At 39.4% G+C, this 25,958-nt stretch overlaps 1 pseudogene; it reads right to left on the bottom strand.

The window, feature by feature from the left end:
- Nucleotides 1–1,458: 1,458 nt before the first annotated feature.
- LOC118576659 lies at nt 1,459–21,320 on the bottom strand (annotated as a pseudogene).
- Between the last annotated feature and the right edge of the window lie 4,638 nt (nt 21,321–25,958).

Below are 25,958 nucleotides of genomic sequence, written 5' to 3'. Positions count from 1 at the left end.
CAGCAGCAACCCACATAGGTAAATAATGCTGCTCTTAGGTACCAGGGCTATTAAATGAAATGCTATATACCAAATATTGGTTATCTGACTAAGAATTACTGGTCATGGAGACAACAGAGGCACATCAAACAGGTCTTCATTGTCAGTGTTCTTCCTTGGCCACCATAAGTACATGGCATTGCTGAAGACACAAAACACTTTGGTTACGAGATAGAGAGAAAGCAATCTTGAATGTACTAGGGAACTCTTCCTGCTGGCTAGCTTCCATAGGGCTGCAAGGTTCTGTGCAGGTACCTGGCAGAGAAAAGATGTCAGTGGTCTCATTTACCCTGTACCTTTAGTCAGTAATACAAACCTACTTGGCAAGATGTGTGCACTGGTGCAATACTGGCACAACTGCTTATGGGCATAACTAACCTGTCTCTTGATAGGACTGACACCAGGTCCATAGAAGGGAATTCATGTCTGGTACTGTAAACATGGTTATAAGAAACAAAACAAAACAAAACAAAAAAACAAAGCAAAAACAAAACTCATGGCTTGGGAATTACAGGTCCAGGGGTAGAACCTATTCATGTTTTGTTAATGATCATGTTAATCTGCCATCTAAATATTCATGTTTATAGTCATCAATTTGTACTACTCTGGAACTTGAAGTTTCCTCTTGCAGTTTGTAGTAGATATTTCAGTTGAAATAGCTGTTCAAAAAGTACAGAGAACAAGCAACTGTGCAATGACCATTTCATCATGGTTGAAGGAGGGTGCCAGGAGCCCTCTTTTCTCTCAGTGAACATCTACTGGCAGTTAAGGGCAGGTATATTATTTTAGAGTATGTGGTGATTTGAAAGAAAATGACCTCCAAAGGGAGTGGTAATATTAAGTTTGGTCTTGTTGAAGTAGGTGTGGCCTTGTTGGAAGAAGTATGTAACTGTGGGGGCAGGCTTTGAGATCTGTTTTTGCTCAAGCTTAGCTCAATGTGACACTCAGACCACTTCCGGTTGCCTCCAAGTCAAGATGTAACTCCTTCTCCACTCTCAGCTCATTCTCCAGCCATGTCTGCCTGCATGCTGCCATGTCCCATCATGATGATAATAGATTAAAGCTCTGAAACTGTAAGTCAGCCCCAATTAAATGTTTTCCTTTGTAAGAGTTGCGGTGGTCATGGTGTCTCTTTACAGCAATAGAAACTCAAATTAAGATGGAGTAAATACTTCCCCATTTTCCTTCAGTACTTCAAAAGCAATTTCTGCATGCTTTCAGGGATTTCTTTGTTCTTTTTATGAGACAGGGTCTTTGTGTAACCCTGGTTGTCTTGGCATTTGCTCTGCAGGGTGGCCTTAATCTCCCAGAGATCAACCTACCTCTATTTACAGTGTCCAGGGATCAAAGGCATGTTCTACCATGCCTTGTGACCTTAGGGATTTCTTTTTAATTATTCAATTTTATATTTGTGGGTATTTTGCCTGCATGTATATATGTACAGTATGTTCATGAAGTGCCTACAGAATCCAGAAGGTATCAGATTCCCTAGTACTATAGTTACATATAGTTCTGAGCTGCCAGGTTGATACTGTGAATCAAACCAGTTCCTACGGAAGAACAGCCAGTGTTGTTAATCACTGTACCATCTCTCCAGTACCAATCTGGGGATTTATAATTTATAAGTGAGCATGTACATTTTGTCACATTCATAGTTTAACTCTTTACACTTTTTCAACTTCTTGCTATTTGTATAGTTTGAATCTAGTATGAAGATTTTTGACGGTGGATAAAAGATGAGAATTTATTGGAGCATTTTTTTGTGTTTTCTTTCATTATGAATTTTCTTTCATGGTTAATATTTCAGCACTAGGTAAAGGATTTGTAAAATTCAATGTATTTGGAGGGTGGAAGTTCCAATGAACAGCAAGACTTGGGGAATATATATGGTATAGCTTTATAAGGTTTGCCTGAAGTATGAATTTAGTGAGGCATAGCAAAATTAGAGGAAAAAAATAAAGCTTTCTCACAATTTTTGATACTACATTTTGTCATTATTATTATCATTATTTGTTATTGGAGACAGGGTTTATATAGTCCTCCCTGTCCTGATTTGATATAAAGATCAGGTGGCCTTGAAGTCACACAAATCCCACTGCCTCTGTGTCTAAAGTGCTGGGATTAAAGGTGAGCACCACCATGATTGGAATTATTATGAATTTTTAGAGGCAGAACAAGAAATGTTTTCATTATAGCTTTTCTCAGGGGCTGAAGAGATGGCTTAGTAGTTAAGAGCGCTGGATCCTCTTCCAGAGAATCAGGGTCCAACTCCTGGCACAGATACATCAGGTCACAACTGCCTATAACTCCAGCTTTGGGGATCTGATACCCTTTTTTGGCATCTACAGGTAGGAAGCATATATGGAATATACAGACATGAATGCAGTCAAAATTCCTATACACATTTTTCAAAACCTTTTCACACAGTTACATTTGCAGAATTTTGTTTTAATATAAACACTGCAATATTTTTCTAATAATTAAACCTCACTAATGACATTCACAAGTTTCATATCTTTATGGATCTATTATGTATACTCTTATGATTCGTAAGCAGAGAATACCAGATAAATGCTACATCACATTGTTTACAATAGCATTTTTGTCTACAATATGAATTTTCTGATGAACTTGAAGAGTTGAGGACTTAGTAAAAGATTCACCACATTCCTCACATATGCAAGGTCTCTCTCCCGTATGAACTCTGTAATGTGTTCTAAGATTTAAATGCTGGATGGAGGATGTATCACAGTCTTTGCATTTGTACGGTTTCTCTCCAGTATGAATTTTCTGATGTACTCTAAGATATGAGCTTCTAGTAGAAGGTTTAGCACATTCCTTTCAGAAGTAATCGCTCTCTTTAGGATGAACTTTGATGTTTTCTCAGATTTGAATGCTGGATAAAGGCTATGTCACAGTCTTTGAATTTGTAAGTTTTCTCTCCAGTGTGAATTTTCTAATGTTCTCTAAGAGTTGAGCACTTAGATTTGTTACATTCTTTACATCTGAAAGGTTTCTTTCCAGTGTGAATTTTCTGATGTGTTTTAAGAGTTGAGGTTATAGCAAAGCATTTGTCACATATCTCACATTTATAAGGTTTCTCACCCATATGGGTTCTGTGATGCATTTTAAGATGTGATAATTAAAGAAAGGACTTACTACAATCTTTGCCTTTGTATAATTTCTCTAGAGAATGAATTTTCTGATGCCTTCTAAATGATGAATAATGTCTACAGGATCTGTCACACTCATTGCATTTGTAAAGCTACTCTCCAGTATGCCTTTTGGTTTTATGCATTTTCTGATGGCTTTGAAGTGCTGATAATTGAGGAAATGACTTTACACATTCTTTGCATTTGTAAGGTTTCTCCCCAGTATGAAGTCTTTGATGTGTTTTAAGACTTGAGCACTGAGTAAAGGATTTGTCACAAATGGTGCACTTGTAGGGTTTCTCTCCAGTATGAATTCTCTCATGTTTTGTAAGAGTTGACTTTAGAGTAAAGAATTTGTCACATTCTTTACATTTGTAAGGCTTCTGTCCAGTATGCATTTTCTGATGGCTATGAAGTGCTGATAAGTCATGAAATGACTTTCCACAACTTTTGCATTTATAAGGTTTTTCCCCAGTGTGAAGTCTTTGATGTATTTTAAGATGTGAACACTGATTAAAGGATTTGTCACAAATGTCGCACTTGTAGGGTTTCTCTCCAGTATGAATTCTCTGATGCTTTGTAAGAGTTGACTTTACAGGAAAGGATTTGCTACATTCCTTACATTTGTAAGGCTTCTCTCCAGTATGTAATTTCTGATGGTTCTTAAGTACTACCAACAGGCGAAATGACTTTCCACACTCCTTGCATTTGTAAGGTTTCTCCCCAGTATGAAGTCTTTGATGTGCCTTAAGACTTGCACTCTGGTTATAGGATTTGTCACAAATATTGCACTTGTAGGGTTTTTGTCTGCATTTCTCACACTGGTGTGGTGTCTCTCCAATATAGATTATTTGTCTTATAAGATTGTATGTAGAGCCGAAATAGTCATCATATTCTCTCTGGCTGTGCTGCTTCTTTGCAGTGTAGTGTCTCAGATCTTGAGGAATACTGGGACAGAAATTTAAATATTTCTCACAGTCTTTAGATTTGCAATGTTCTTCTCTAGTGTGCACACTTTCATATCTATCTGGATTTGATGAGTCAATAGAGTCATCCCTGGGATTACTGCACCTGTAGTTATTAGAGTTTTCTGTAGTTTCACTTGTTCTATAATGTGCACATGTGGAGGGGTCATGAAGCACTTTGCCAAGCACAGTACACTGACAAGACTCCTTTTCAGTCTTCACATGTTGATTGACAGGATCACAGATACAATAGTTCTCTGAAAAATGAGTACAATTCAGTTTAGTAGGGCTTGTTCCAAGATTAAACATTTGATAAATGATAGACTCTTTCAGTTTTCTCTTCATAAAATCAACCAGCAACTATTTAGAATAGAGCTCTTAGTAGTCAAACTTATTCTTTCACTATAATTATATGGATTCACACACACACACACACACACACACACACACACACACACACACACAAGTGATAGTCTTCATGGAAGATGAAACAGATGTTAGAGGAATCAGTAATTAGCTTTGGGATGAGCTCACTGACTGATTATAATTAGAATACATGTCTCTAATTTTAAATATTTATTTCCTCAGGGATTGATGAAAAAGAGTTTAATCTAATCCCAGATTCACAGTATTTGTACTTCCTAATACCAGCAGTGAAGAGAACTGTTGAAAACTGCTTTTAAGATTAAAGGCTTACTCAAATGCATCAAAGAATTCTTTTTTCTTAAAAAAAAAAAAGGAGGGGGGATTAGATTTTTCAAAATTCATAGATGCAAATCAAGTATTCTGGCAGACATCAGAGGCTCTAGGTTATTTGAGGCAGGGCTGTCATGGGCAGCTATTGCTTATTTCTATCCTCCACTGTCTGAGCTCCACACACTGCTGTGGTTCTTAACTTTCCTCATAGGGTTATGCTCAAGTCCACTCTGTACACCTACTCCTGAGATTATTTCCCAGAAGGATGTCTGTGTATTCTCCCCTGGGAAGAATATAAAGGATGTAATATAAAGACAGACAGCAAAGAAGGCAACTACAGAATAATTCTACTCCATGAACTCATTTTAGACACAAAATTTGTAAAATTATTCCAATTGGATGTCAGCATAACCAAATAAAATTGCATTTTGTACTAGTATCAAGTCACCATAGTTCAGATGCAATAAAGCACAATGTCTTCTAACAGTAACAACAGGTAGAATGCATCCTGGGACCAGGACACTATAGTAAGTTAAATGATCAGGAACCCTTTCCAGTGGAATTAAATAGAGCAAAACCATTTTCAGCTCTTGATTTCTCTTTCACTGGAAGCCATCACTGTTGTCCTGCTCATTCACTAGCCCACCATGGTTGTGGCTATTCTCTCCACATTCCAGGGCAATCTTATTTGCTCTGGACACGTGACCAGGTCTACCTTGCATATAATAATCCACATGTTCTGTGAGACAGCCCATGACCCATAACAGAGTTTTTAGAAAGAATACAGACATCTAACACAGTACTGTACTCAGTATATGAAGAGAACACAAAGTATGGGAATATAGGAATGACTTCCCAATTGTTATTTCCTGTAAGTATTCTAAACATATTTAGGGAGAAATTTCAGTTTGCATACCTTGAAATTTCCTCATAATTAAAATGATGTCAAATGCAATTATAAACATGGAACTTAAGATATAGCCCCAAATCCTATGACCTATAATCTGTCCTATCTGTAAAATATGCTAGGGCAATGGTGGAGCAGAAACTGAGGGAACTGCCAAGAAACGTCTGAATATACTTATGGCCCAATCTACAAGATTGAACCCAAAGCCAACACTGTTTGGGTAACCAAGGACCAAAGACTAGATAGACTAGGGAACAATGGTAAAAACAAAACACTACTGGTATAAAAAGAAAACAAAGTATCAATAAAATGACTCCTTATGATATTCTACTATACTCCTAGATCAGTGCCTTATCCAGTCATCATCTCACAAGCTTCCTCCTGCAGCATATGGGAAAAGATGCTGAGACCCACAGCCGGACAGTATATGGAGAGAGTCTAAATGTGATGTCTCTATTAAATCCCTCCCCTCGGAGCTCAGGGCACCACACAGAGAGGTGAAAGGAGTGTAAGATCCCGAGGAGATAGAGGACAACAGAAGAACAAGGCCAACTAGCCCAGTGTAAGTGAACTCAGAGACTGAAGCAGCAGGCACAGAGCCTACACAGGTCTGCACCAGGTCCTCTGCATATGTATTATAGTTTTAAGCTTAGTCTTCTCATAAGACACCTGAGTGTGAGAATGAAAGGGTCTCTAGTGCTTGTGTCTGTACATAAGAACTCTTTTCCTTCTGTTGGGTTACTTTGTCTAACTTCAGTATGATGGTTTTTGCTTCATCTTATTATATTTTATTTTGTCACTTGGTTGTTATCTTTTAGAAGGCAGTTCTTTTCTAATGAGAGACAGAAAGGGAGTGGATATTGAGGGGAAGGCATATGGGGAGAAAGGAGCTGTAGAGGGATGGGAAAGTATCATCAGAATATACTGTATGAGAAAAGAATATACTGCAATAAAAAGAAAACAATGGAAAAGAAGATTTGGGTGCAAATATTATATGCTGCTACATTTCTGAGTGCATCTTGGGACCAAAGCAAAGGGTGCATGATACCTCTAAAATGGAAAACAGAAGGGAAAAAAATTAAATATCATGGAGAATTTCTTTTGTAATACTAAAATTTCCATTGTCCTCTGTTGTTTCCAAGACAGCTTAACACAGAGCTTACAACCTATAAAGTTGGTGCATACAAAGGATTAACTAGGAATTCTATAAGCAAACTTTCTCACCCAGAGAGACCAGGTTACTGTAATTCTCCAACATTACGTCAGTATACAAAGACCTCTGAGCAGAGTCCAGGTATTCCCATTCCTCTTTTGAGAAGTCTACAGCTACATCCCAGAATGTCAACAGAGCCTGAAACAAAAAGTACAGCTTGATCATGTGATACTGAAAAGAGTGCTTTCTTGGCTATAAGGAGACTTGAACAAATTAGGGCTATAGAAGAAGGAAGACAGTTACTCAAAAAAAAAAAAATTTCTGATAAAGTCACATCTTATAATGAAGGTTCTAACTGTGAAAAACAGGATGACACAGTAGTCTCACATGCAATATACTCAAAACAAGGCACACATTTAAAGTCTGGACCTGGTTATCTATCTGTCACGGATGCTGTGTTTATGTCCCACAGGATCACAGTGTACATGTCTCAGAAGGAAAATCTGTTATGAGAAAACATGATTTTGAATGCTGTACCTGTAGATCATGCCAGTGGATTGAAACCCATATTTAAAAAGAAGCACAGAAACTTAAAGAACACAGGAAATACCCACAGAATATGCGATGGACAAGAACATATTGAAAAAAAAAAGAAAACATGAACCGAACTGGAAATAATCCCAAGTATCAACAGATGGAACTACATGGATATAAAGTGTTTCTAATTATCAAAGGAAACAATCAGCAGAACACACAGAGTCGCCACAGAATGGGAAAGAATCTGCACCAGTGATGTTTTGGCTAGGGGCTCATATCTAGAATTTATAATTACGTAAATTTAATACCAAGGAAATAAAACTGCCAAACAATAAATGTGCAAATGAGCTGAATAGACCCTTTGCAAAAAGAGAAACACAAATGGCCAATAAATTTTGTAAAACATGTTCAGGATCCCTAAAATGCCATCATGAAATGCAAACTAAAACTACTTGAAATACACCTCACCTCAGGCAGAATGACCTCAATCTATTTGACAATGTATGTCAGAAAGGATGAGGAAGAAAGATCCCCTTAGTCACTGTTTGTGTGTAGTGTAGTCTAATTAATACACCCATTGTGAAAATCAAGTTAGAGAGCATTGAAAAAAATTAAAGCTAGAACTAATATATGAACAACTCTTTTACTCCTGGGCATACACCCAGGGAACTCCATTCTCCACTACTGCGATATTTACACCCCATATTTACTGCTGCTTATTCACCAAAGCAAATAATTGGAATCAACCTAATTGTCTATCAACAAATGAATAGATAATAAAAATGGTATACATATAAAATGGAAAACTATACAATTAAAGAGAAAATGTAATACAAATTTTCAGGATAATGGTGGGATCTAGAATATGTAATAGTAAGTGATGTCATACAAGTCAGAAAGAAAGAAATCATGTTTTCCCTCATATGTAGAATCTAGCCAATAATATGTGTATACCGGAAACAATGTACATATGGGCACAGTAGAACATGGAGAAAAGAGAACAGGAAACTTTAAATCAGGAGTTCAGGTATAACTGAATGCAGGTAATGAACACCAGTTATGAACAATGATATAAAGCTAATTGCTTTTCTAGTTTTAATTCTGTCACATGTCTTTTGGTTTTGGGTGGTGTATAATTACAATGTAATATATTCAATAGTAAACATTAAAATCACATGTGAGGCTCAGAGCTTCTATTCCTAATGACAACTCTAACTGTATAAAATTACATTAAGTTGTATAGTCTTTGGGTATAGTTAATTTCAGTAAGTGAATTTTTTGTTGTGTGTTTGGAATGACTTTTAAAACAAAGTTAAAAAATATCAAAAGCAGAAAACTAAAGGCATTCAATATCTCAGAATATGATATTTCTAGGAAAAATAGTGGACATGACCACTGACCTGGGATATGTTTATTGGAGAATCAGCCATTGCTTTCTGTTTCTCTTCTTTGACTTTCTCTTTCAGGAACAATGAATAGATGACTTACTGCCCTTTCATATAAGAGATCAAAAAGAAATGCAAAAATTAATACTAAAAACTGATAAAGAAAAATGTCAAACACATGAAAAGACACAAAGAACAGAATTTTACCAGGTGTCCATTTACTGATTCCAAAGATAGGAGAACATGGAAATACATTTAAAAACACATTTAAATACGTTTAAAGCCTGGAGGGAAAATCATCATCAACCATATTGTTGCAGCCAGAAAAATAGTCTCTAAAATTGATGGAGACATAAGTGCATTTCAAGATAGGCATGAATTAACAAACATAACTCACTTCAATAAAGCAGCACAGCAGAAAATAAATAGGAGGGAAAATATACAGAGGAGAATCAGAGGAATTATCTATGGGAACATGGTAAGTAATAAATATTATGTGAAGAATTGATAAGTAGAGGAGAAATGGGAGGCAAACCACTAACTCTCATAGTAAAGAAACAATACTCCCAAATATCAAACCAGCAACTACTGTGGAAAACCCTTTTGTCACTGTGATTGATTTAATAAAGAAGCTGAGTGGCTGATAACTAGACAGGATAAGGGTAGGCGGAAAAATCAAGCTGAGGATGCTGGGAAAAAGAAGGGAGTTAGGAGAGTTGCCAACCCAGATGGAAAACTAGTCAGACACACACAATGGGATAGAGGTAAAGGCCACAAGCCTTGGGGTAGTACATGAATTAATAGAAATGGGTTAATTTGCAAGAGTTAGTTAGTAATAAGTCTGAGCTATTAGCCAGGCATTTACAATTAATATAAGACTCTGAGTGATTATTTGAGAGTAGTTGTGGGACAGGGAAACTTCTACTTAAGAGCAACATTAAAATCAAAACCATAAGAAATAAAATCCAATGAACAAAAATTCTAGCCACTCTGGAAATCAATACAGAGAACTTTAAACCAAATATACAAATCCTTAATTTAAACAAATCTAGCACTTGAGCCAGCTGTACCATTCCTTGGCATACACTCCAAGGACTTGACATCCTACTTATAGGTAGTTGCTCATTCTGGTTGTTGCTGCTCTACTCACAATAGCTACAAAAGGGAAACAAGGCAAATGTCCTTCAACTGACAAATGGATAGTGAAAACATGGTACATTTATGTTATAAAATATTATTTAGTTGCAAAGAAGATTGAAATCATAAACTTTGCAGGAAAATGAATGGACCAAGGAAAGATCATATTGCGTGAGGTAACCCAAACTCAGAAAGACAGACATTGCTTGTTCTCACTCATAGGAATTTCTTAGTTCCAAATCTTCAGATTTGAGTGAGTACAACCTGGAGTGAGTACAATAACAAGAAAAATAAAAACAGACCACAGTGGGACTAACAGAAAGGGAAGTAACAGGGAACAAGTGATCTAAAGGGAGAAATGGAAAAACAAGGAGAGATTTAATTATAGAGAAGGAACAGATGTAAACACAGAAGGGCAATAAAATAACACTAAGCATATCTAAAAATTCATGAGCAATCATACTATTGTCATCTACCATTAATGCCTATAACATAAGTCTATGTATACAGTTAAGACTTAGAGTATAAATGAAAGTTTCCCATCTGGGCTGATAATGGTCCTCACAGGGCCACAATTTTTTTTTTTTTTAAACGAAACTACCAACACTAGGTGTAAGAAGCCTGCTTTGAAGTTGTTGGTTACAACTACCCTTGAGATTAGGCTAGTGTTGTTGCCCATACTTGCCTCCTAGAGGTAGAAGGTGAGTTCCTATTGTTGAAGATGGCATGCATTTTGCACACAGATCCTAGAGGACTTGAGATGGATCAGAATTTAAAACTTCCTGTCTAGGGACTAGCTTTCTTAGTACCAGAAGGCAACATTCAACCTTCCAAAGGAGGGAGCCAGTCAACTGTCCTGCTCAGCTATGACGCCTACGAACCACAACAATGATCTGCACTGCATGATAGCCCTAAGGGTGCAAGAGTGTCACACAGACCTTGGTGGTAACCAACAGCTTCTAATTGGATTTAAGACCCTCTCAAAAAGGGGCAAATCATGCCTACTACTGGAAACCTAGCTAGTGTCCCCAGAGTTAGTGAAGTCAATAATCTTGGAGGAGAATCTAGAACTACTAATTTACTAAATCAGCACAATCGCTAACTGCATTCTAAATATTTTCTTATTCCCACAGATAAATATAGTTCTCACCCCTCACCAAGTAAAGTTATTCTAGCAACACAGGGAGATTACAGAAAACCAAAATCAGTAAAAATGCAGAGTTGTGATGTTCAGTCCCAAATGACACAAACAACACAACTTCTTCACCTCAGGCTCAGGGAACACTGTAACAGCCAGAGGAACAGGACATTTGCTGTGAGATTGTGTCTCTTAGAAATGTCAGAGAAGCTACATGCATGAAATCTTACAAACATAGCATCCTAAACATGAGGAGAACAAGGACAACACCAAGAGACTTGCTAACATGGAAGGGAGAAACTAGGCCTTAACCTGAGTTAAACACTAAGGGATTCTGAGAGCTGGAGAAATAGTCTTTCCCAGAGAAGTGTGCACTATATGGTTACCCAATACCAAACGTTCATCCCTGAAAACATACATACTGTGTACGTTATATTTTTATGTTTAGGAATACATACAAACATAAAATGACAATAAAAGAAAAGGTTATTAAGAAATAAAAAATGCCTGTGCAAAGTCAAGATTTTAGATCATCTACATAAAAATGTATATAAAGGCTTTATATCATTTTCTATTACTGCTACTCACATAAGTAAAACTTAATAGGGTTAGAGAGATGGTTCAATGGGTATGGGCATCTGTTACTGTTTTAGGGACCCAGGGTCCATTCCCAGACCCAAGATGGTGGCTCTCATGTGTCCATAAATACAATTATAGACTGCACATGATATACAGTCATACATGTAAGCAAAAAAGTCTTGGCAAAACTGATTTCATGTCTTACATCCACATTCCTTTGATCCCCTTTCCACTCCTTCACCAATGCCTCCAACTTACCTAGACCCTTAGCTACTGTCTCCTGTAGTGGGTAGCCATTCCAGCATTGGCCTGGAAGTTCCAACCCCATCGAGGCTTCGGTAATGGTCATGCCTACAAGGTGGGGCTGAGGGAGGACGCTGAAGACCCAGGATCCAAAGGAGAGGCTTTTCTTGGTTCCAGGACCCTGGACTCTGGAGGTAGACCAAGCAGAGTTCTCCAGAGAACACCGCCGGACTGCGCCATACCTTTCCCAGACCCTGCAACCTACCTATTCCTTCATTTGTAAGTTACACCACTAAATAAACCTCTCTTTTAACTATATGGAGTGGCCTTAATAATTTCTCCAATATCTGGCGCTCACATGGGGCAAATTCCAAAGACCTGGGTGGCTCCCACCCTCAGCCTCCTCCGCAGCTGGTGGGTACCTAAACCCGCCTGCAAAGTTCCATATAACCAGGGAATGCCTGCACGGTTCCATTCCCGAAAAAAGGAGCAGCTAGGGTCTCAGTTCCCTAGATTAGCCCCCAGACCAGCTAAATCCACTGTGACTGAGGCATTCCACCTCCTCCCTGAGTGCCGGCTCCCGGCCATCTTAGCTTCTGCCTTCAGCGGCCCAAGGTCACCAGCAGGCCCTGCTTTGGAGCTATACCAATGCCTCCAACTGGTTGAAAAGTTCTACTGCACCCCCCAAAACCACAGAAAGGTAAGCTAGGCAAACAGGCATCTTATTTCAAGTAAAAGTACTTGATAATTTTACACCTTAAAACTGACTAACAAATTTTGAGTAATTCTTGTAATATGGCTGACAACATTACCTCACAAGAATTTAAAAACCTTTTTGCCTGTATGATGAATGACATTTTCCTGTTAATACATGACCTTCCTAAGGCATATCTGGCCTGTACCATTTTGGCATTCATTGTAATAATTCACACAGTGTTCAAACACTGGTTTAATTATAAGAACAAAGATGAGTCATTATTGGGACTGATACAGGCTTTAAAAGAGGATTTACAGGCTTTAAAAGATAGCAATGAAGGCTTACAGAAAAAGATTCTCTCGCTAGAACCTGCTAACCAGGATTTACAGGCTTTAAAAGATAGCAATGAAGGCTTATAGAAAAAGATTATTTTTCTGGAATCTGGTAACCAGAATTTACAAAACAGGCTTATACCCAAAATTGATTTTATTGATAATAAATATGAATATTTAATGGATAGAACACTAACTCTCCAGAGTGAAGTTGTGACTGTGACTACTCAGATACTATATAAGGAAGAAAAATTATCATTAATTGATAAGATAAGGTCCATGGAATCATGTGTTTCAGAAGAACATAAAAATTTCCATGATTCCATGAGAAATCTGGAATCCCTTACAAGAGAGGAGGTTTATTCCCTGGAACAGACCCTAGGTGCTCGTTTATAAGCCCTGGAGGAAACTCTCGATTAACATGACAAGGGACCTAATAAGCAGAAGGGCAAGACCATACAGGTTGTAAGCTCTCCAAATGGCTCCCATACAATGGCTTATCCTGTTATCATCCATGAGAAGCCAGCAGATGACACACACCCTGGGCCATATACAACATATACATTACAACCAATTTCAACAAAGGACTTTAAAAATATAAGGGAAGCAGTAGTTACATATGGAATACACTCCACATATGTAAAACAGATGTTAAATTCATGGTCTACCTCACATAGAATCATTCCAGATGACTGGCATCAGTTAATTTCAGCTGTTTTAGAATATAGCCAGGAGTTACAGTGGAAAAGCTGGTTGAGAGAAGAGGCAAGAAATTTAGAACAACAAGGTAAACTCAGAGGTTTTGTGATCTCCAAGATCAAATACTTGGTGAGGGATGTTTCGCTGACGGGAATGTACAAGCTTCTTATGATGAGCATACAATATCCCTATGCCGTACAGCAGCTCTAAATGCTTGGGAAAAAATTCCAGAACCTGGAAAAGCAACTGAGGTATACACAAAGATATTTCAGGGACTGCATGAACCCTTCACTGATTTTTTACAAAGGCTGAACATAGCTATAACAAAAGCTGTGTCAGATAAAGAATTAAGAAAAGTATTAACTGAGTCCTTGCCATTTGACAATGCTAATGCAGAATGCAAAAGAATACTTACACCATAAAGATCAGATCAGCTCCTTTGGAAGAATGGATTCAGTATACTAATGGTGTTGAGTCTCTTAACTACAGTAATGAGTCTTGGATAGGAGAGACAAATCCCAGAGGTGAAAGAAAGCCCTGTGGTACCAAATGTTTCAAATGTGGTACACCAGGTCATATAAGTAAAAACTGTACACGGGGTACTCCTAGAAGTAATACTCCTTCTAGGAATAGCCTAAACTGGAGACCCCCAACTACCTCCTGGATTATGTAGAAGATGTGGCAAAGGCCGACACTGGACCAGTGAGTGCAGATCAAAAATAGATATATGAGGCAATCCTTAACTGGCAGGAAATGCCTCAGAGGGCCTCTTGTAGGCCCCCAAATCAAATGTGGTAAGAACATTCCCAGCCACTGTGGAAGACATTCCTCTCCAGGACAACTGAATAAATCAATGCCTAATGTAAAAACCGATACTGCAATGGATGATAAAACAGCTCTGATAGATGAATCACAGATTACAAAGAACACAATAAAACAAATATTTTGGCAGATTTCCATAAATGAACAAAGACCAAAGCTTAGAATTCGAATTAATAGCCTGGTTCTGGAGGGCCTGGTAGACACAGGTGCAGATGTGACTATAATTACACCAAAATTATAGCATCTGAATTGGCCTCTTAAAGAGGTAGATGTCCAACTTTTAGGAATTGGCACCTATCTCAGATAAAACAGAGTTCGAGATGGGTTGAATGCATAGAGCTAGAAGGACAGAGAATGCTGAAGCCATATGTAGTAAATGTAGCAGTAAATCTTTGGGCCAGAGATCTGTTACAACAGTGGAATACACAGATTAAAATTCCTACACTCTCAGAAAAGGAATACAGACCAATGCATGCTTCTAGGAATAATATCATAACATGCTATAAAAAACAGTCACCAACCATTCAGGCTGTACACAAACAGAGCACAACTGCTGTTGAACTCTCAGAAGTACCAACTGCCTTACCTTTAAAATGGCTAACTAATAAACCTGTCTGGGTTGGACAGTGGCCATTGACAAAAGAGAAGCTACAAGCTTTAGAACAGCTGGTTCAAGAGCAGTTAAATGCTCAACACATTAAAGAATCTACTAGCCCTTGGAACTCTTCTGTATTTGCTATTTAAAAAAAAAAAAGTCTGGTAATTGGAGAATGCTGACAGATCTGAGAGCTATTAATAAAGTAATTTAGCTGATGGGCTCCCTACAGACTGGGATGTCCTTATCCTCTGCACTACTGAAAGAATGGCCTATAATAGTTATTGACTTAAAAGACTGTTTCTTTTCCACACCCTTACAAGAAAATGATAGAGAAAATTTTGCCTTCACAGTACCTAATTATAACAATTCTCAGCCATTCAAGAGATATTAATGGGAGGTCCTCCCACAAGGAATGTTAAACAGCCCCACCCTGTGCCAATACTTTGTGCAAAAACTATTGGAGATGATTTGTGTAAAGTTTCCACAATCCATAATTTATCACTATATGCATGATATCCTATTAGTTGATCCAAAGTTAGACACATTAGAAAGCATGTTTGAAGAAGGAAAAAAAGTTTTGCCTCTCTGGGGACTGCAAATTGCTCCTGAAAAAATACAAAGAGGAGATTCTATTAATTACTTAGGATATAAGATAGAGCTACAAAAAATTAGACTCCAAAAGGTACAACTAAGGAGAGATCGATTGAAGACTCTTAATGATTTTCAAAAGTTGTTAGGAAGCATTACCAATTTATTGGGTATCATGGGAATACCAAAGAAGGACTACAAAATTTGGCTAATACTCTAGAAGGGGACAAAGAATTAAATAGTCCAAGGGAATTATCAGCCGAAGCTGAGAAGGAATTGGCTCTAGTAGAAAAGACAATTTGAGAAGCACATGTGGATCATGTGGATCCAGAACTTAAATGCATTCTTGTCATATTCTCCTCCAGACATTCCCCCACAGGAATTTTGATGCAGAGGGAAGATATTATATTGGAATGGATATTCCTACCACGTAAACCAAATAAGAAATTAAAGACTTATATAGAAAAGATCTCTGATTTGATTCAAAAAGGTAAATTAAGACTTCTCTAGTTTACAGGAATGGACCCAGCAGAAATTGTAGTACTAATGAGGAAATTTCGTCACTATGGAAAGATAATGATTGGCAGAGAACCTGCAGTAACTTTTTGGGAGAGAATAACAACCATTATCCCCAAAGCAAGACAATAGACTTCATAAAGAAGACTGAATGGGTCCTTCCTCACATTGTATGACAAAAGTCAATTTCTGGAGTCCTCACATTCTATACTGAGGCAAATAAATCAGGGAAAGCAGCATAGAAATCAGGAGACAATTAAAGTGGTACAAAGACCATACAGCTCTGTACAAAAGGCAAAACTGTATGTCATTCTTATAGTACTGATGGACTTCACAGAACTACTCAATATAGTCACTGACTCTCAATATACAGAGAGAGTTGTTTTACATATTGAAACTGCTGAATTTATTCCTGATAATACAGAATTAACTTCATTATTCATACAATTGCAGGAAATCACTGAAAAAAGGAACATCATATATATATATCACATATATATGATCACATACCAGGACCTCTAGCACAAGGTAATGATGAGATTGATCAGTTACTAATAGGTAATGTGCTGGAAGCCTCAGAATTTCATAAGAAACACCATGTAAATAGCAAAGGTTTGAAGAAGGATTTCTCCATTACTTGGCAACAAGCTAAGGACATTGTGAAAAAATGTCCTACTTGTTCCTTCTACAAAGAAACTCCATTACCTGCGGGGAGCAATCCAAAAGGTATACAAAGAAATGAAATTTGGCAGATGGATGTGTTTCATTTTGCAGAATTTGGAAGATTAAAGTATGTACACCATACCATTGACACCTATTCAGGATTTCAGTAGGCAACTCCTATGAGTTCTGAAAAGGCTGATTCTGTGATTACACACCTATTAGAAGTTATGGCCATCATGGGAATACCTGTACAAATTAAGACAGACAATGCCCCAACATATGTCTCCAATAAAATGAGACAGTTCTTTGCTTATTACAATATAAAGCATGTTACAGGTATACCACACAATCCCACAGGCCAAGCAGTCATAGAAAGATCCAATCAAACTTTAAAGGATATGCTAAATAAATAGCAACAGGTAACAATGACTCCTAGAAATAGATTGCATAGTGCTTTATTAACTGTGAATTTTCTCAATGCTGATGAGAAAGGAACAACAGCTGCAGAGAGACATTGGACGACAGACAAAACTCCTGAGCTAAACCAACCGGTTTATTTCAAAGATGTGTTGACCTCAGAATGGAAACCTGGATATGTCCTACGTTGGGGAAGGGGTTTTGCTATTTTTTCTGCAGGAGAAGAAAAGCTATGGACACCAACAAAATTAATAAAAATTCGATTCGAACAGGAGAAACCCCTTGATGAGGTTGAACACTAGTAGTTATAGTTACAAATTAGTACATATATAATATCTTAGAATGTATTAAATATTAGACTCAGGTTCTTTAGGATAGGATAACTTTTGGAATGATCTTTGTAACATGCCACCTACCCACACTCTAGACTTCCTTGGATTTTAGTATGTGTTTCTTGCTTGATATTGTTTGCATTGATTGTAGTTCCAACTTATCTAGGTCATTATCCCTCATTACTCCTGGACAATATTTGATAACCATTTCTTTGTATATAGTCTTGTATTAGGTTAGAACCTTCTTATTTAGACAAAAGGGGAGATGTAGTGGGTAGCCATTCCAGCCTTGGCCTGGAAGTTCCAACCCCCATTGAGACTTTGGTAATGGTCATGCCTACAAGGTAGGGCTGAGAGAAGATGCTGAAGACCCAGGATCCAAAGGAGAGGCTTCTCTTGGTTCCAGGACCCTGAACGCTGGAGGTAGACCAAGCAGAGTTTTCCAGAGAATACTGCCGGACTGCGCCATACCTTTCCCAGACCCTGCAACCTACCTATCCCTTAATTTGTAAGTTATGCCACTAAATAAACCTCCTTTTTAACTACATGGAGTGGTCTTAATAATTTCACCAATACTCTCCTCTCTCCTTGCAGGCCATTTTGTTCTGCTGCACCGGTGAGCAGGTCTGGGTGATCAATGATCCCTGCACATGAGAAAGAGATTCTTCAGAAAGCACCTGGATTTCCAACACAGTACTGTGCTCAGTAGATGAGGAGAAAATGAAACACAAGATGCTGCGAATGACTCCCCAGCTGTAATGAGGGTCAGAATACTAATTACACTTAGAAAGCATTTTCAGTTAGCATAACTTGAATGTCACTTCCAATCACAACTCTGTCAAATCTCAGGGGCAGAAATGTAAATGCATGACTGGGGTGAGAATATCATACACTAGTGAGGTTCTGAATTTATCATGGACCAAAAATGATGGAAGCCCTACACCTCAGAAAATGACTCAAAAGAAGAGAACATGTCATGACAACTTTCTTCGTTTTTCTGAGGATTTTGGTTCATTCTGTGAGGCATGAGACTCCTTTATACACCAGTCACACATGCAGATTAGTTTTCCTAGGAACCCCAAGAAGGAGCAAGAGAGACTGCAAACAAACTGTTCTCACTCACAGGAACCAAACTACTGCAATTCTGCAACAGTCACTGTGTGTACAAAGCCCTCTAAACAGGGTCCTGACATTGCCCCTCCTCCTGGGAGAAGCCCACAGTTACACCACTGGGTGTCAATAAACCACAAAATAAAAAACAACAGTTTGAATTGTCCTGTTGGTGCACACCTTTAATCCTAGCATATGGGAGAAACGGGTGAGTGGAACTCTGTGTTTTGCAGTCCAGCCTGGTCTACATGGTGAATTTTGGGGTCAACAGAGCAACACAGATATTTTGAGTCTCAAACAAAGCAAACACAAGAACCACAAACTAATAGTTTGGTCATGTGTCCATGGACAGAGTGCTTTTCTTGAACTGAGGAGAGAAAAGACCATTGCAGACTTTTTCTGATATAGATGAGTGATCATAATTATTCAAAATATGCTTTCTAATATCATCCTATATTATAATGCCTTTTCTTTGCTTTGAGGGAGGGTTTCTCAATGTAGTATAATCCCACTGAAGGAGAGTAAAGACCATCACTCAAATTTTTTGATCCAATTAAGCAAGCTTTATTTCTGTCAGACAAATCTATATCCCTAATGTGGGGCTCGAAAATATAGTATTGAATAAAGGAGAAAGTCGGAGCAAGGGGGCTTTTGAGGTTTGGTGGATTTCCAGAAGAATTTGGAAATTAGAAGAATTGGTTAATTAGAACTTTGGTGAACATTTTATACTTATTTGGCAGAACATCTTATCAGGGTATGTTCAAGCTGTGAGTCAAATTCCGTAGGGTGGGGAACGTGTCAAATTCTAGAAACAGGTTAAAGCACAGTCAACTTGAATTTGGCAGCAAACAGAAATGAACTTGTTCTAACCTTATAACAAAATGGCTTCCATCCTTAAGATGGAGTTAGGCTGGTCCATCATTAGCCCTGGCTGTGAAAGTCACTCTGCAGACTAGGCTGGCATCAAAGCATCAAACTCAGAGGTCCATCTGCCTCTGCCTCTGGAGTGCTGAGATTAAAGGCATGTGCCACCAACACCTGGCTTATAATACCTAGTCTAACTGTGAAAATGCTGTGACCTGACACCCTCAAACAGCATACTGTGCTTTCCAGACTCCCATGTGCAACACTAAGAACTCAGCACAAGAGGACACATTTCCTCTTTCTTTTCTTTCTTTCCTCTTTTTTTTTCTTTTCTGTTGTTGTTTGCTTTCTCTTTGTTTGAGACAGAGTCTCTCACCATGTAGGAATGGGTGTCCTAGAACTCATTATGCTGGTCTCAAACACTGGGAGATTCACTTGCCTCTGTCTCTGGAGTGCTAGGATTCAAGGCCTGTGCCACCAGATCCGGCTAAGACACTTTTCAGAATGCCATATTTACACCACAGAGTGCATATGTCTCAGATGGAAGAATAATGGTGTACAAAAAGTTTACTTTCAAGTGTTAGCGTTTACAAACCATACATGTAAAACTAGCAAAAACATATTTTTTATGCTATTAAATCTGCAACAATTCCTTTCATGTCTAATATCTAAAAGCTTTCCTGTGATGCTAAATCCCCAAGTCCCCGGGTATAACAAGGAAGCTAGTGTGGATGAATGTAAATTTTAGGAGCTTTGTCATTTCCACCATAGCAAAGCGAACCATGTTTGCAAATATCAAAACAGAAATTTAAATATTCTAGTAGATTATTTTTACAAGAATATTTTGGAAACCAGAGAATCTATAAAAAAGAAAAAAATAGGATTAGTCTAGTTCAAATGATCTAACATTTACAGACAAGGAAAGACATCCACAGCAATGTTTCACAGCTGTAAGGTAAAAGGACCAGTGAAAGAAACCCACTTTAGCCCTGAAACTAGAACCAAAAAACCAGAGCCAAAGAAACACACTTTGCCCCTGCAACCAGAGTTAAATCTGCCCCTGACCACCTGAGAACACCACCAACCATTCCCTGAGCATGAAAATCAACCAATCCCTGAGCATAAAACCAACCAATCCCTGAGCATGGAATCTAGCCAGTATGAGCTTGTTCAAACTCAAAGTGATTGAAATCCGACCAATTCCTACCCTGAAAAATCTTCTCACTGGACAAACTCCGCCCCTAAGAAGCCTAATATAAACTGTGAATCTATTCAGTTTGGTGCTGCCTTTTCCCACCCTGGCAGAGGCAGCTACTCTTGCATTCTCCCTAAAAAAGCTCTTGAATGAGGTTTGGGTGAGGAGCTTCTTTTGCTGAGCAGAGACCCAGCCTGGGCGGAGTGGAGCAGAGGACACTTTCGCTGGCGAAACTTTTCTCTGGAGCAGGACTTACAGTGACTTGTGGTATTCCTTGGCTCCCGACTGCCAGGATCCCTCTCTATCCAAGCAGCAACCAGGAACGCCAAACTATGGTTCCCGCCACTGCGCTGTGACTGTGACTTTCCCAGGCCGCCCGCGCGGAGACTGCGGCTCCGGGAGGTTTCAGGTCCCCGCGACACCCCGCCGTGTCCTCCGCACCCAGGTCTGCACCACGCGGTTCCCCACAGTGCGGGACCTGGAGCTGCGACAGGAAACGAACACTTGACTCTTCTGCCTTTGCCCCCTCAGTCTAACTCCCCGCTCTCCTACGAGGTTTCCCAGCTTCCGCTTACGTCACTCCCTAATCCCACCCACACGCCACTCTTCTCTTACTCCCAGCCAATGAGCCACATCCTCCCATCCGCTGTTTCCGGGTGAGTCCCCGCCCCATCGGGGACCGTCCCTCCCACTGGGTCTCAGGCCGCCTTCCACACAGCTCCAGCTGTCAGCTGCCCTGGACCCGCTCTGCACAGCCTCCCCACATGCTTGCTGCCAGCCTGGACCAGAACTGCACCTAGGAGGACGCTGCACCCCGGTATCTGACACTCACAATGAGTTATGAACCCTTCGGATAAAAGATAGGCAGCCTAACCTCGGACTTAACTACAAGCCTCCCAGGCTATGAGGTACACAAAATAATAACAGGGTAAATTCAGAAGGCTGAGTCCCATCCCCAAGGCAAACATGACAAGCTAAAACCAAATATTGTAATTATGACTTAGAGTAGAGATATTTCAGGAACTTAGATTTTGGAAAGAAATAGGTGTATCAAGAAGTCAGTGGTCAACGCATTGCTAACAACCCAGGTATGAGTTTATCCCCTGCTGTACAGCTTTCGCCACTAGACGGTAGTCTTGTCATTTTTTTCTAAACTCAGGAACAAGTTTGTCTTCTGTGATCCATGCTTAAGATTCTTTTATATTGAACATATTTTTTTTCTTTAAATGCAGTGATGAATGCCCAGATTCTTGGTTATCCAAGAAATAAGTAAGGTGTGTGGTCCCAGTCCTAAAAACATCAGTTACACCATCCTGTCTGTGGCTCTGGGAACATTGAGGAAGAAGAGGAGGAAAGAGAATAAGAAGGGAAAGAAGAGGAAGGACTAAGACATGCCATCCTCTAGACTCCTGTTACACAGCTGTTGTAATCAGTAACCAACAGCAGCTGTGCTGACCTGCGTGGACCTCACACTAGACCACAAGCAGTCTAGGAAAGGGAAAGGCTCACAGGGCCCACCTTTACCTCTCAAATGTTGACTATGGATCGGCTATAGGAGAAGAATCATTGCCTTTAGCTGTAGTCCTCTGCTGAGCTCACCAGGCTGCAACATATCGGTCCAAACCCACAGTCCCACAGATGGCTCTGGGTAATCTCAGTGGGTCCCAAAGCAAAATGAATGAAGATGAACACAATAGAGTATTGTTCAAATCTTAAATGGTCTTATAATAATAATAATAATAATAATAATAATAATAATAATAATAATAAAACAAACCCAGAGCCAGATATCAGGGCGGTAGCTGAAAGATCAGAGAAATAGAACAGCCAGTCATTAGTTCTTACCTCCATGAAATCCTCAGCCTAAAGAGAGAGTTCCTGTTCCTCACACCTTACATACCTTCTCTGACATATTACTTCCTGGGATTAAAGGCATGTGTACTTCCCAAGCAAAGGCATGAGATCTCAAGTGCTCTTAAAGGTTTCTGCCACCACTGCCTAGCTCTGTTTCTCTCCTATACTGGATCAATTTCATGTATCCCAATGTGGCCTTGAACTCACAGAGATCCAGAGGGATCTCTGCCTCCTGAGTGATAGGATTAAAGGTGTGTGCCACCACTGCCTGACCTCTATGTCTAATCTAGTGGTTGGCTCTGTCCTCTGATCCTCAGGCAAGTTTAATAGGGTATACAATATATCACCAAAATCGAGAGATTTGTTGGAATTGTGGACCAGAATAGTAGAGAAGTATGAGATGATACTGGGCAGTATCTTTTGGCACACACAACATATAGACACACACTGTAAGTTTGTTTTTGAAATAGCTAATAATATTTTTTAAATGTCCACATTAGTCTGTAATTTCTTTTTGGTTGTGTCATTATCTAGTTTAGCATCAGGTAATACTAATATCCAAGAAGTATTTTAAATGGCTTTGCTGCTGGTTTTTCTTTGTAGTTCTGATAGAATCCTGTCAATCTGGTCATGAGGTTGTCTTAAGTGGGCATTTTATTCAGAGAAATAGGATCCAGTTGATTACTTGTGTCTAACATTTAGGTTGTGTAGTTACCATGAAAAGAAAAAGTTATTTATTGTTGGACAAGGTCATGCAAGCCTGAAAACCAGCAGTCAGGAGGCAAAAGCAAGGATAACTCTGAGTCTCTTGCCAGTCTTGTCTTCATAATGAGTCTAGGACAGCTGGCAATACATAGGGAGACTCTGTCTCAAAATAAAGCAAAGTCACTCCTGATGAATATCATTTATGCTGCCAGAAGTACAATGCAAGCTTCCAGAGAAGGGAACCAAGCAACAGTCCTAGCTAGCTATGATGCCTACGGACCACATCAAAGATCATCATCACAGAAAGACCACACTCATTTTTATCCAATACCAACTGGTCAGCCTTGAAAATATACATCCAAGTAATATTATATGAACTGAGTAGGGTATATTTAGGAATATATATGTATATACATAGACATACCAACAAACCCATACTAAATCCAAAACAAACAAATTATATACCTATATAAGATGAATTGCTAAACGGTCTTAAAAAAAAAAAAAAAAGAGCCAGATATTGGGGTTAAAACTGAGAGATCAGAGGAGTAGGACAAGCCACAGTCAACCTCACCTTACTGACTCCTCAGCTTACAAAGAGTTCTGCTTCCTGTATACCCATGCCTATATGCCTTTCTGTTCTGCCATCTCATTTCCTCTCTCTGCCCAGCTACATCACTTCCTCTTCCTGCCTAGCTCTGTTACTTCCTGTCTGTCTATACAGACCTCCAGACCTTTCTGGTTAATTAGTACTGGAATTTAAGGCATGTGCCACTTCGCCTGGCTCTGTTCCTTGTGTGACCTGGAACTTACAGTAATCTGGATGGATCTCTGGCTCCCAAGTTACTATAGTGGCTGGCTTTTTCCTTTGATCCTTAGATAAACTTTATAAGGGTGCACAATATATCTGGGAATATAATATATCACCACATACCTACCATTGAAGTCCAGACTAGGGTTCCTTTATGCTTCCATGTCACCCTAGTTAGAATGGCCAAAATTAGGAATAGAATGATAATTAATGTTGGCATAAATGTGGGGAAACTGCTGTAGGAGTGAAAACTAGGGAATCAACTTTTGAAATCAGTGTAGATGTTCTAATAAAAAATGAATAAACAAATGAAGGAAACATACTGTGTGACCCAATTACAGTACTGATGTATGACACTGTTCCTGTGGAACCAATGACAAATCAACGTGGAAAACAACAAAGTTTAACTTGGTGAACCAATGACAATTGTTTGTCTTCTTTTTAGGGGTGTTTTGTCTGCATGTTTGTCTGTGCATGTGTTTCTAGTGCTAGCAGACCCAGAAGAGGGATTTGGATGCCATGGAGTGAGGTTACAGATTGAGTGCCCATGTAAGGGTGCTGGGAATTCAATGTGAAACTTATGAAAGAGCAGACAGTGCATTTAACCCCTGAGTCATCCTTAAGCCCAGTGGACCAGTGAGTTTTATTGAGGTGACTATGCGAGTGTGGGTGAGGGATTAGTTATAGAAGCACAAAGGACTCAAGGACAGTTGCATCACTCAGTGATGGTGATGGCAAATGAAGCTGGAACCTGGGGATCACTGCACAGCTTGCAGGCAGCTCAAGGGAGGTTGGAAGTGTCTTTCAAGCCACTCACTATTTCCTCCAGGCAGCTTGTCTTGTTTGTTCCAGATAACTTAATTGGTGTCTGCTTCCTGGCTGGCCTGTGCAACTTCTATGCAGCTCAGCTTATCTGACAGTGTCAGAAGTCCTTACTTATTATATGTGCTTAAGGCAGGAGGACACAAGTGACTTGTCATTGTATGTGACTCACTCAAGCTATTAAGTTGTCTATTTCTATGCTTTGGGATGTTTTCTGCAGGATGAAATATTTCACCTCCACTTTTTGCATTGGCACTCAACCATGTTATGATCCCTCTGGGGTTGCATATCAAATATACTGTATATCATATATTTACATTACAGCAGCAAAAGTACAGATATGAAGGGACAAAATAATTTTATGACTGAGTGTCTCCACAACACGAGTAACTGTATTTAAGGGTTTCAGCATCAAGAAGGTTGAGAGGTTGACTCTTCTTCCACCCAGAGAGCCCTACGTCTAGGCCCTAGGCCCTGGGGCACAACCCAAGCCCAGGAACTCCCACCAATAGAAGCCCCAGTTACCGTCCAGCAAGGAAGATTCCTGAGGGAAGGCTTCCCCACCAACAGCCCCCATCGGACCCTGCAATCTACAGGACCCATGCCCCATCCCTATTCCACCCATCCCCTGTGACCTCAGTGGCTTCTCAAGACACAGAATCTGACAGGTAAGACTGGACCAAGAGTGGGCCCCTGAGACACTGCCCTGGCCAGCAGGGTCCTCAACAGGGACCTAAAGGGAGGGCCGGTGAATGAGAAGGACAAGAGACACAAAGAATGAGAGCAAGACAGGATGTCTGATCAAGCTCCAAAATTTTATTTTCTCCTTAAGGCATATATAGGCAAGGACAAAGGGGTTGTTCAACTAGCAGGGAATGTTGCTCTGAGGGTTATCTCTCTTGCCTAACTGCCTAACTGCAGCTCATTCACCTGATTTCTGAGAAGAGGTTCTGATATTTGTGAGAAGAGGTTCTGGTGCTGTGGAGACTTAAGCAAGGCCTA

Source organism: Onychomys torridus, unplaced genomic scaffold (assembly GCF_903995425.1).
Source record: "Onychomys torridus unplaced genomic scaffold, mOncTor1.1, whole genome shotgun sequence".
NCBI classification, from domain to species: Eukaryota; Metazoa; Chordata; class Mammalia; order Rodentia; family Cricetidae; genus Onychomys; species Onychomys torridus.
The sequence above is the reverse complement of the archived record's forward strand: the minus strand, read 5'-3'. Positions and strand labels throughout refer to the sequence as shown.